This window comes from Alosa pseudoharengus, unplaced genomic scaffold (genome assembly GCF_046254945.1).
Source record: "Alosa pseudoharengus isolate Yale_2024_CS ecotype anadromous, Long Island Sound unplaced genomic scaffold, YU_APseudo_1.1 YU_APseudo_1.1_scf_7, whole genome shotgun sequence".
Taxonomy (NCBI): domain Eukaryota; kingdom Metazoa; phylum Chordata; class Actinopteri; order Clupeiformes; family Clupeidae; genus Alosa; species Alosa pseudoharengus.
Window position 1 is genome coordinate 40,741,861 of NW_027468859.1, and position 10,950 is coordinate 40,752,810.

A 10,950-nucleotide genomic window follows, 5' to 3' on the forward strand; every position below is an offset into this window, starting at 1 on the left:
GTCCCAATGTCAGGCAGTAGTCAATGCCCACTAGTGTTCATGATGTCTGGAGTTTCTTGGGGTTACGTATTATAGGCGATTTGTGGCTAATTTTGCATTTAGCACAACCTCTCATTGACGTATCTAAAGAGTTTTAGAGCATGTCTTGGGCTAACCAGCTACGGCGTAACTCATAAGCATACAACATATCATTTCGAGTGAAAAAACGAAGAGAATATCCCAAAAAAGTCAAAGGAACAAGACTGTATACATTTTCATTTCTGAGCGAAGGAACTACTCATCCCATAAACCACCGCACCTCACTGAATAATATATATAGGGAGGGAAAGTACTCTCATCGCTACGGAGCCTGGGAAGGGTCACGTTGGTAAATATTTTTAGACTGCACTATTGCGTTCCCTCGCAATAGTTTTGCGTTCCTACGAAATACTTTTGAGTTTGTAACAGAGGCCGTAATTCGTCCGCCGCTCACGGCCCTCGAACCCGCCACCTCAACACACACCGGCATGGGAGTCGAACGCTCTAACCACTGAGCTAAAAGCCCAGGCTCCCAACTCAGCGGTTAGAAGCGTTCTTAAGGTTAGAGGTGTGAGGATTTACACGCGCAACTAACATGCTAGCTCAGTTCGCCTTCGTTAACCGTTCCCTCGCAATACTTTTGTGCTCCCTCGCAATAACTTTTGCGTTCCCTCGCAATACTTTTTGCTTTCCCTTGCAAGAACTTTTGCATTCCCTCGCAATACTTTTTGTGTTCCCTCACAATAACTTTTGAGTTCCCTTGAAACACATGGCTCTGTATTTCCAGCCTCTCACATTAGCCTTCATTTGATTTGGATTGCAGTCACCATTATGGATAACCTGGACTTTATTAAGTTTTACTTTAACCTGGGCCTGATCCTGAGAAACACAAAAAGGTATTGCGAGGGAACGCAAAAGTTGTTGCGAGGGAACGCAAGAGTATTGCGAGGGAACGCAAAACCAAAATATTTACCAACGTGACCCTTCCCGGGCTCCGTACATCGCCACCTACTGGTTGCGGTCCTAGAGTTTAGGGGAGTGGATAGGATTTTTTTTTAGAGAAAATATATCTTGGTCATGACCGTAACTACCATTGAGGACACCGAGGTCATGTCCTCGGTATTTTTTTCTTCAAGTTTCGTTTCATTTACTTAGTACGAATATCCGACGAGACAATTATCCTTGCATTAACGCACCATCACGTGACACTTCGTTGCAAACATGTCGATGAAAGTAGAGTCGACTTGGCTATCACGGACTGTGTAGGCTACTAAACTATTTGAACACAACGCAGCTCACATAGCCTAAACTTCAATACCCACAAATCCATTGTCCAAAATAAATAAACTTGACTGTTTGTTAATTTCTGCCAGTAATCTTAATTCACCTGACTTGAACAAAGGCTGCAACAAAGTTAATGTTTGGAAAGCCAGCAGAAGTTGAGCAGACAAAGAGAAGGAGGGAAGGTGAGAAAGGAAATGAGAAAGGGCTACCAATGTTGAAATTCAGTGGAGATGCAGTTAGCTAACCTGCACTGAAACTTAAGCTATATGAATGTTATATAGGATGGATAATTAGAGACAATAGAGATTTGTTGTTTTAAGACATCCAAAACAGGAGACAGGAGATAGAAATCAGGCAGTTGAGGAGAAAGAGGAGAATAGAGGGAAATGAGAGGTGAAGGGCCCTCCCAAGTGAGTGATCGAGATGTGACACTCACTGTCAGAAGGTAGCCTACAAGCTCTGCAGCCTATGACCCTGCAATTTATAATGCAACTTTCCCTACACTGATGAGGAGAAGCAGAGCATTCTTAACAACAGATAGAGCAGGGTCCAGTATACAGAGCGTACGGAGAGTATTCACAGTGCTTTTCTACATTTTACATATTTCAGACTCATCTCTGAAAGGATTCAATTCATTTTTTTCTCCTCAATCTACACACAAGAAGGACAAACATCAGTGCATCACTCCTCCAATCAGGCCTTTATGGCAGTGATTCTTAAACTAGGGGTCGCGACCCCAAATGGGGTTGCCAATTATTTTCTGTATTCAGTCTGAAATTATTATTAGGTGAAACAAAGGAAAATAATATTGGCCTTTTCTGCCTTTTTCTTATTTACACGCAGTTAAAGGTGCCATGTGTAAGAATTAAAGTAAAAATATCCAAAAAATGAGCTACACGCATCAAAAGAATGAGAAGAAATAAGGGCGATGATGTGATTTAAAAAATAACAAGGTATAGTGCTGTAGAGATATCAACCTGAATTAGCATGCTAAATTACTAGCCACAGCCCGACAGGTGTCATAATACCAGTTTCGGCCATGGGAGGCGGTATGCGGGCAACGTAACCGCCAGCCAAACGGCAATACACGTTTCTCGGTTGTTACTCGAGGGTAGACCAACTCACTTTCTGGAGGTATACTGCCCCATCTTTTATGGAATGTGGAGTATGAATTGATTTTTTGACGGACATTACACATGGCACCTTTAAGAGAAGAGCGAGAAATGTTTTCGTCTTTCAACGAGATCTGGTTCAGCCTATGGGCTACTGGTCCGCTGATAGAAACAATCTGCTCCCACTATGCAAACTCAACTTGTTCCCGCTATTTTAAGTAAAACAAAACAAAAAACATAGGTAGCCTACTAGCCAAAATGGACAGGTGGCTGCTTAAAAAATTGAACAAAAGCTCGGAAGTGCCATCTACCAGTGCGTCTACTCCTCCGTGATCCTCAGATGGGACAAGTCTACAGGCCGGTGAGAATAAAAAAGAACAAACGGCGCATCGGCTTTATCAGAAAGAATTTTTGAAATATGCATTCACTTGCCAAGTTAAAGATAACCTCGACCACCCACAATGTGTGATTTGCGGCGATGTTCTGGCGAATGAGAGCTTAAAACCTGTCAAAATTAAACGACATCTCAAAATACAGATGTTGGCTCAGCACCGTGGAGGAAAAACTCTGTGTCGCCGTATGCAGCATTCCTCCTAGAATTAACTTGCTATGTTCACGGAAGCATGCCCACCCTTCCCATTGAAATTGTTAAAGATAGTAAACCAGAAAAGGGAAATAAAAAAATACTGTTATTGTTATCGCCATAAATATAATTAATGTAACGTTGTAGGCCTAATGCTGCATGTGTATGTGTGTGTGCGTGCTTGTGTGTGCGCGCGCGCTACGCACATAGCGCTCTGATCTGATATGGCGGCAGCCTACACTTGTTTAATCGTGATTGTTTGTTCGTGATGTTGTTCATATGGAGTAAAGAAAACAAATGACTTTGCTTTCTAGTTTTTGCTTGATTTAGTTGTTAACATTTGAGGGGAATATTTGAGTAAGGACTTAGAATGGGTTTGGGGAAAGTGGGGTCGCCAGACCTCGCCATACTTTTTTGTGGGGTCGCCAGACAAAAAGTTTAAGAACCACTGCTTTATGGTATGGAGTGGACAGATAAGCCATTTTTTGCCGGGATTTTCCCAAAAAGCACCTGAACGACTCTCAGACAATGTGAAGTAAAATCATCTGGTCTGTTGAAACGAAGACTGTTCTATTTGGCCACAATTCCTTTGTCCTTCTTTACGCTTCTCTCATCCTCTCAAGGAACTCTAATTTGATACTGTAATGTTAATTTGTAACGTTCTGTGTAGCCTACGTGTATTTAGAACTAGGCCTACTGCCGACCTCGAGCAATATGGTGTCTCACCTTGTAGTGGCCTTCACCTTTTTTTTGACATACGCACCCTTACGCACATGGAAAAATTCCCCTCTTAAAGCGTAACTCCAGAGTAAAAACAACCTAGGTTCTATTTACGGTAGTGAGCAAAATTAGGCTATGGGATGACTTCACGTCAAGTTAACTGAAGGTGCACAGTTGGTATCTACAATATCCAAACAGGGTGATTATAACAGGGTTTTCCCTATTTAACAATGTATCCTCAATGAGGTAATGTCTGGAAATGTGCCACCTTGTGACACTGTAATGGGAAAAAACATGAAGCCGTATTAGCATATTAAGCACCACATTTCATACTGTAATGTTAATTTGTAACATTCTGTGTAACCTACATGTATTTAGAACTAGATCTCAAGCAATATGCTGTTTTACCTTGTAAAAAGCAGAATGCACCCAGGATGAAAAGTACTTTTTTTTACTAACCCACACATGGGATAATTTGCCCTTTTGTGCATAGTGTATTAGCATAATATGTAGGGCTGTCAATCGATTAATGAAAACACAATGAAAACAAATTAATACTGCCCTCTATGTCAACACTATTTCTTTGCATTGATGCGCGACTTAAAAGTAAATGTTCCGATCAATGAACTAGGCAGCACATTTTCTTCTCTCCTTCATTTTTCAGTCTAATGGTTACTGACTAGAACGGCTTGGGGTCAAAGGTCATACGGAATCGATTAATCTGCGTTATTTTTTTTAATCAGTTATTTTTTCTCAAATTAATTAATCAAAATTAATCAGTTATTTTGACAGCCCTAATAATATGACATTATGAGGATGCAATTTGGTATGTTTTCTATATCATTAGTTAAAATAAATGTTATCAAAATAACAACACCAAGGAAATCGCTCTTGGATCATAGAAGCCATAACAATGTTATTTTGCCTAGCAAGAGACAATAAATACTATTTTCTGATTGACTGGCAGGGGGCTATTAATTCTGTACATTGGGGCTCCTATGAAGTAGATTTGGTAATAAAATGTAATCACTCCCATATCAGTGTTAGCCTGCGAAAGTGCGACCTGAGGGCGTTCTCTGAAGGGAGCTGGGGACGAGAGGCGACAGGCCAGGTGACTGCCAGCACGCCCCGCATTGGGCCGCTGGTGGTTGTGGTTCCCCAGGGTGAGTAGGGCTCCTGCGGTGTGTGCACCCCACCTGCTGTGTGGCAGTGCCAGAGACTTTGCTGGACTGAATGTGATCATTCAGTGAGAACTGAATGATCATCTCAATATCAATGTTTCCCAAAAGGCTTGTCCCAAGGACAGTATTACCTTAAACACACGTGAGGAAACTGAACAGTCCAATCAGTAGACTAGGATAAGATAGCCAACTATGCTACTTTGTTTACAATATTTCCAGGCTTCAACCAGACAGCTGAATCTGGTAGAGTTGTAATAGAAATAGTAGGCCTAAGCTATAGGCTAATCTGCATAAAGTGTGCTGTCATAAATATCAGACATTCAGTATTCTCTCTTTTTATATCAAGATATAAAATAATACAGATATATTACATTGTAATCCTCTGGTATTCTAAGGTAGGCTATTGAAATGTATAGCCCCCCCCATCCAAAAAAAGAAAAATCGAGGTTCGTATCAAACCGTGGGTCAAAAATCGCGATACGAATCGAATTGTTTGGTTGGTGTATCGTTACAGCCCTACTGTATATCGCTACAGCCCTATCCTCCAAAAATCTGTCTAAATTGTACCAAAAAACTCAGCAAAATCAGCTTAATGAGAGTAAAATGTGACCAAACCAAGTTTAAATAGTGATTTTGAATCTTGAAAATGTCAGAAATTGACTCAGCGTCTCCAGTAACCCCTAAAACATTCTAACATTGTCCATTTTGGCCAAGCAGCTCTTATAATATGATCAATATAGGCTATTATGCTAATTTATGCTAATTAGCCCAATTACAAAAATTGCCCAACATATGCAAATTAGCATCCGGCAGTTTCTGCAGGCTGGGAACCCATACTATATATTTCCATCATAAAACTTTGGTGTACTCAACATTTCCGGGTCCACAATGGGGCTCTATGGGCTGTCCACCGTACTATTAAGAGCTTCTACCAGTACTTACTGTTGGACATTCTACTGTCTGCTATTCCAATGGATGCATGCCCATTATTAATCCTTGGCGATTTTAATATTCATTTGGATAACTCTTCAATTGACTTCCTGTCCTTACTCTCCTCATTTAATATCACACGTGTCCACAGTCCTCCTACTCACAAGGCTGGTAAAGATCTTGATTTAATTCTGGTACGTAACTGTAATACAGACAACGTTTTGGTTAATCCATTACATGTATCGGATCATCACTTTATCAGATTCTCTGTGCGTCTCCTGGATAACCCAGCAGCTCCTCCTTCGATAATTTCGTTCCGGCGTAATCTCAGAAGCCTCTCAAGCGACCATTTTGCAACATTAGTAACATCTGCTTTACCTACTCCTAGCTCATTCTTGGCACTTGGCTCTCTGCTCTACACTGGCATCTTGTCTGAATGCAGCATGTCCTCTTTCCTCAAGACCTACTTGTTCTAAACCTCGCCATCCATGGCTGACGAACAGTATAGTCTCAGTACGAAAGGAACTTAGAGCTGCTGAGAGGAAATGGCGTAAATCCCGAGATGGAAATGATCTTAGTAACTACCAGTCTTTGCTGTCATCCTTTTCATCCACTGTTACACTTGCAAAAAAGGCATTCTATCAAAGCAAGATTGAGAGCGCCACTGACAGTAGAAAACTTTTTTCTACTTTCAAATCTCTTCTCAATCCTCCACCACCACCATCAACTACTTCACTGTCAGCAAATGACTTTGCAACATTTTTCACTGAAAAAGTTGCTAAAATAAGTGCTCAGTTTGATGCTCCTATAAGGAGGGCTTTGCCTTGTGTTAGTATGACCGCATCATTTGACTCTTTCTCTCCTCTTGATGAGGAAGCAGTCTCTCAATTGCTTCAGCGATGTCGTCCAACAACATGCCCATTAGATCCTGTCCCGTCCACTCTTCTACAGTCTATCTCACCCGCTGTTCTACCAGCAGTCACACATGTATTTAATGCTTCACTCAGTTCTGGAATAGTTCCTTATTCTTTTAAACAGGCTATGGTTACACCTCTGCTAAAGAAAAGTACACTTAATCCAACTGAGACCTACAGACCTGTCTCCCTTCTTCCTTTCTTGTCAAAGGTTTTGGAGAAAGTGGTCTTCAAGCAAGTTTGTGACTTTCTTCATCAGAATAATCTACTAGACCCTATGCAGTCTGGTTTCAAGAGTGGCCATTCTACTGAAACTGCTCTTCTGTCTGTGACTGAAGCATTGAGAGTAGCTAAGTCCTCTGCTCAGTCATCAGTATTAATTCTACTAGATTTATCTGCAGCCTTTGATACTGTTAACCATGACATTCTCCTATCTATACTATCTGAACTGGGAATTTCTGGAAAAGCTCTTGACTGGTTTGAATCTTACCTTAAAGGGCGTTCTTTCAACGTGTCTTGGCAGGGACAGGTGTCTAAGTCTCATGACCTCACCACAGGTGTGCCTCAGGGATCAGTATTAGGACCCTTGCTTTTCTCTATTTACACCACTTCCTTAGGTGATACCATTCGCTCCCATGGATTTGACTATCACTGTTATGCAGACGACACTCAACTTTACCTGTCTTTCCCACCTGATGACTCTAGTGTTTCCCACCGGATTTCTGCATGCCTTAAGGATATTTCAGCCTGGATGAAAGATCGGCACCTTCAGCTTAATCTCTCAAAAACAGAGTTTTTGGTGTTTCCAGCTAAAACAGCTATTCCCCAACAGATTAACATCCAGCTTGACTCAACTTCACTGACCCCAACTAGATCGGCACGAAACTTGGGCGTTGTAATTGATGACCGACTTAACTTCTCTGAGCATATAGCTTCTATTGCAAAATCATGTCGGTTTATGCTTTACAACATTAGGAAGATCAGACCTTATCTGACACAAGATTCCACACAACTTCTTGTTCAGACCATGGTCATTTCTAAGCTGGACTATTGTAATTCACTATTAGCTGGCTTACCCGCTTGTGTAACAAGATCATTACAGCTGATTCAAAATGCTGGAGCAACCCTGGTCTTCAATCAGCCAAAGAGGACACATATAACTCTCCTAGTTACTCTCCATTGGCTCCCTATAGTAGCCAGAATTAAATTTAAATCTCTCACTTTGGCCTATAGGACACTAACTAGATCTGCTCCTAGTTATTTTAATTCAATAATCAAGCCTTACATCCCCAACCGCCCACTGCGGTCTTCTGGTGAGCGTATGTTGTGTCGACCAGTCATGAAAACTGGGTCTAATTCCAGACTCTTTTCTTCAGTGGTTCCATGTTGGTGGAATGTAGGGTTGGGCGATGTCACCTAAATTGGCATTTGACGATGTGTACAGTAAAACATCGTGATGGACGATGATATCGTGTGGGGGGTTAGTGTGGTAAACACTAATTAATTAGCCTATAGCCTATGTCTGTACAGAAATACATTTATAATGTTATAAAAAAAAAAATATATATATTATATAGGCTATACGGCCTGATGAAAGTGGACAGCTAAGAGAGACATACTGACCAGGCTACCGAAGTTGTGTGGAAGATCTGCTCCAAGAAAATTGTTGTGAAAGACGATAGACAATCAATCTGAACACTTGCGTGTGCACCAACCAGCGGAATATTACACATTGCCAGCCTTCGCTGGGCCCAGAAAAAAAGCTACTTAAGACTACTATCGTGGTCACTCGTTTAAAATCTTAGTACTATGCAGCATCCCACGTTATCAGGCTACCGTCTATGCTGACTATGAGGGCGGCGGGAAGTGAAAGTAAAGGGCTGCGATCGCGCAGTCCAGACTATATATAGGAGGGCAAAGTAAAAACACTTTTACAAATAACGAATTCCGATTACCACTCCGCTGCTGTCTGGGACTTTTGCTAAATGCATGAAATACAAGCCATACAGTGAAAGACGAATAGGCTACCTTCTGATCCTATAATTAACGAAAGAAATGGTTTATTTTAACACAGAGAAGGACGCATTTGGCGCTCGCTGTAGCCTTGCAAAAATATTTGAGCGCTAGAATGTCCTAGTCGTAGCCTAACAATAATAAATCTATATTTTCTGCTAAAACATTAGGCTACCTATTACATCCAATGTAGGCTATAGGCCTGCGAGACATGTAGGCTACAAAAAGACAATTAGGCTACACATTCACGTCACAGTCAGGAATTATTTGAATAAGAGGGTAGACTAATAAGTCTTTTATTTTACAAGATGGTAGACTAATACGTGATAACTGTTTGGTTGACAGCCTTTAAAGTAGGCTCAATTTCATTTTCAGGGATAAAGTTGTTTTTTAATGTTTTAGCCTGTTACAGCAGGAATTAGTGACTGGCATGTGGGGGCGTGGCATCACGATGGTTGCTTTCCATCGTGATGCCTGTCAACCATCACGATGGACGATGATATCGTCCATCGGCACAACCCTAGTGGAATGAACTGCCCAGTGCTCTCCGTTCCTGTGGTAGTTTTGGGTCGTTTAAGAGGGGTCTAAAGACATTCCTATTCAACATATACTTAGTTGTTTAAGCGCTTATGTGTTATGGTTTATATAATGTTGTTTTATTTTAATTGGGCTGTTAATTAATTTGACATTATTGTTTATTATTGATATTCTCCTTAATTTAGTCTTAGCATGTCATTGTTTTTATATTATTGATTGAATTGACATTTTTGTTTTATTATTGCCTTTCCCCTTTTTTACATTGCTTTTTTATTAGGCTATTGATTGAATTGATATTATTGTGTACTACAACTATTCTCCTTACTATATTTGACCTACATTTTAATCTGTTCCCTGTTCAATTTTAAATATTATTATGTTGTTTTGTATTTATGTGTCGCTTTGGACAAAGGCGTCTGCTAAATCCATAACCATAACCATAACCATAACTTACTAGCATTTGACATGGGAAAGTCCTTCACACTTGGGGTTGAAGTCTCTGGCTGCCACTGATGGGACACACACACATACACACCAATCAATATTACCAAGTAATAGAAAGAGGCTGCTGTTAAAACAATTAACTGACTGGGTTAGCTTAGCTTATCCTCTCTTCACTGTTCTAGTCAAACACGTTGTTTATCTTTGTGGTATGCTTCTACTTGTGGCTGCTATGTGACTCACCTCTTATTGGCCTTTCTGACTTCACCATGGTGGCTGTATGCCTCGGAGTCTGAGGAACGCCCTCTTGGGAGGAACTCAGAAGGGCTCCTGTTGCCTCCATGCTTGGAGGGACTCCTTCGGCTGCGGGGGGACACAGTTGGGCTCCTTCGGCTGTGGGAGGACACAGTAGGGCTCCTTCGGCTCTGCAAGAAGAACACAACGGAAGGGAACAGGCAGTCATTCAGCTGGTCAAAAAGATGAGATGTTTGTCAACTAGGGATGCACGATATATCGGCGGCCGATATATTATTAGCCGATAAGTGATAAAATGAAAATATTATTATCGGTCCGATAACAGAATTCTGGCCGATAATTTCCGCCGATATTTTTTAAAGTCCTAATTTAGGCCTACGTAAAGTCCGTCCTGCTACACTGAGCTACTTGAGCTTGGTTGGCTATACTTTTTCCTCAATATAATGTTAGTGGTGTGAATGTATTTCACCATTCACCGCCATTAACCTTAACAGAGCGGAGCTCAGCCCTATCTAGAGCCAGGTTGTCTTGTGCTGGTGTGTTTGCACTTTACCGCGCTGGTCGGGGAAACAAATAAACAAACTCGTTAGTGGGACGAGTACATAAGTAGGCCTAGTTCTAAGTTGTGTTTTAGTATTATATTTGCATTACTTTAGCTTGGGTTTTGTATTTTTACCTAGAAATATGCTAACCATTCGTGCTTCAGTTCCAGACAGGTCATCATAATAAGTTATTAAAACCTTCGGGGCTAACGCCTTTCATTTCTGCTGCAGCAGGTTGTGCGCAACAGAGTAGACATAAGATACAGTCTGAGGGGTTGCAGCTTTATTCAGTTACCCGCAGTTGAAACTAAACCTAAGTTTCCCTCACAAACTCTGATTTGGTCGCTATACTGTAGCTTATTCCAAGCTGAGCGTTTAGTCCTAAATAAAAACGATTCAAACTCTCTAGCCACTCACTCG

The 10,950-nt window shown here is 41.1% G+C and overlaps 1 long non-coding RNA gene across 2 annotated transcripts in view; it reads right to left on the minus strand.

Annotated features, from left to right (window-relative positions):
• LOC143109453 (uncharacterized) overlaps window positions 1-10,152 on the minus strand; it is a 22,194-nt gene extending 12,042 nt beyond the window's left edge. For both annotated transcript variants that reach the window (XR_012983863.1, XR_012983864.1), the window contains exons 1-2: window positions 9,977-10,152; window positions 9,747-9,801 (exon numbers count right to left, since the gene is read on the minus strand). This is a non-coding gene — a long non-coding RNA (uncharacterized LOC143109453). The remainder of the gene's footprint in view (window positions 1-9,746; window positions 9,802-9,976) is intronic.
• Window positions 10,153-10,950: the final 798 nt, after the last annotated feature.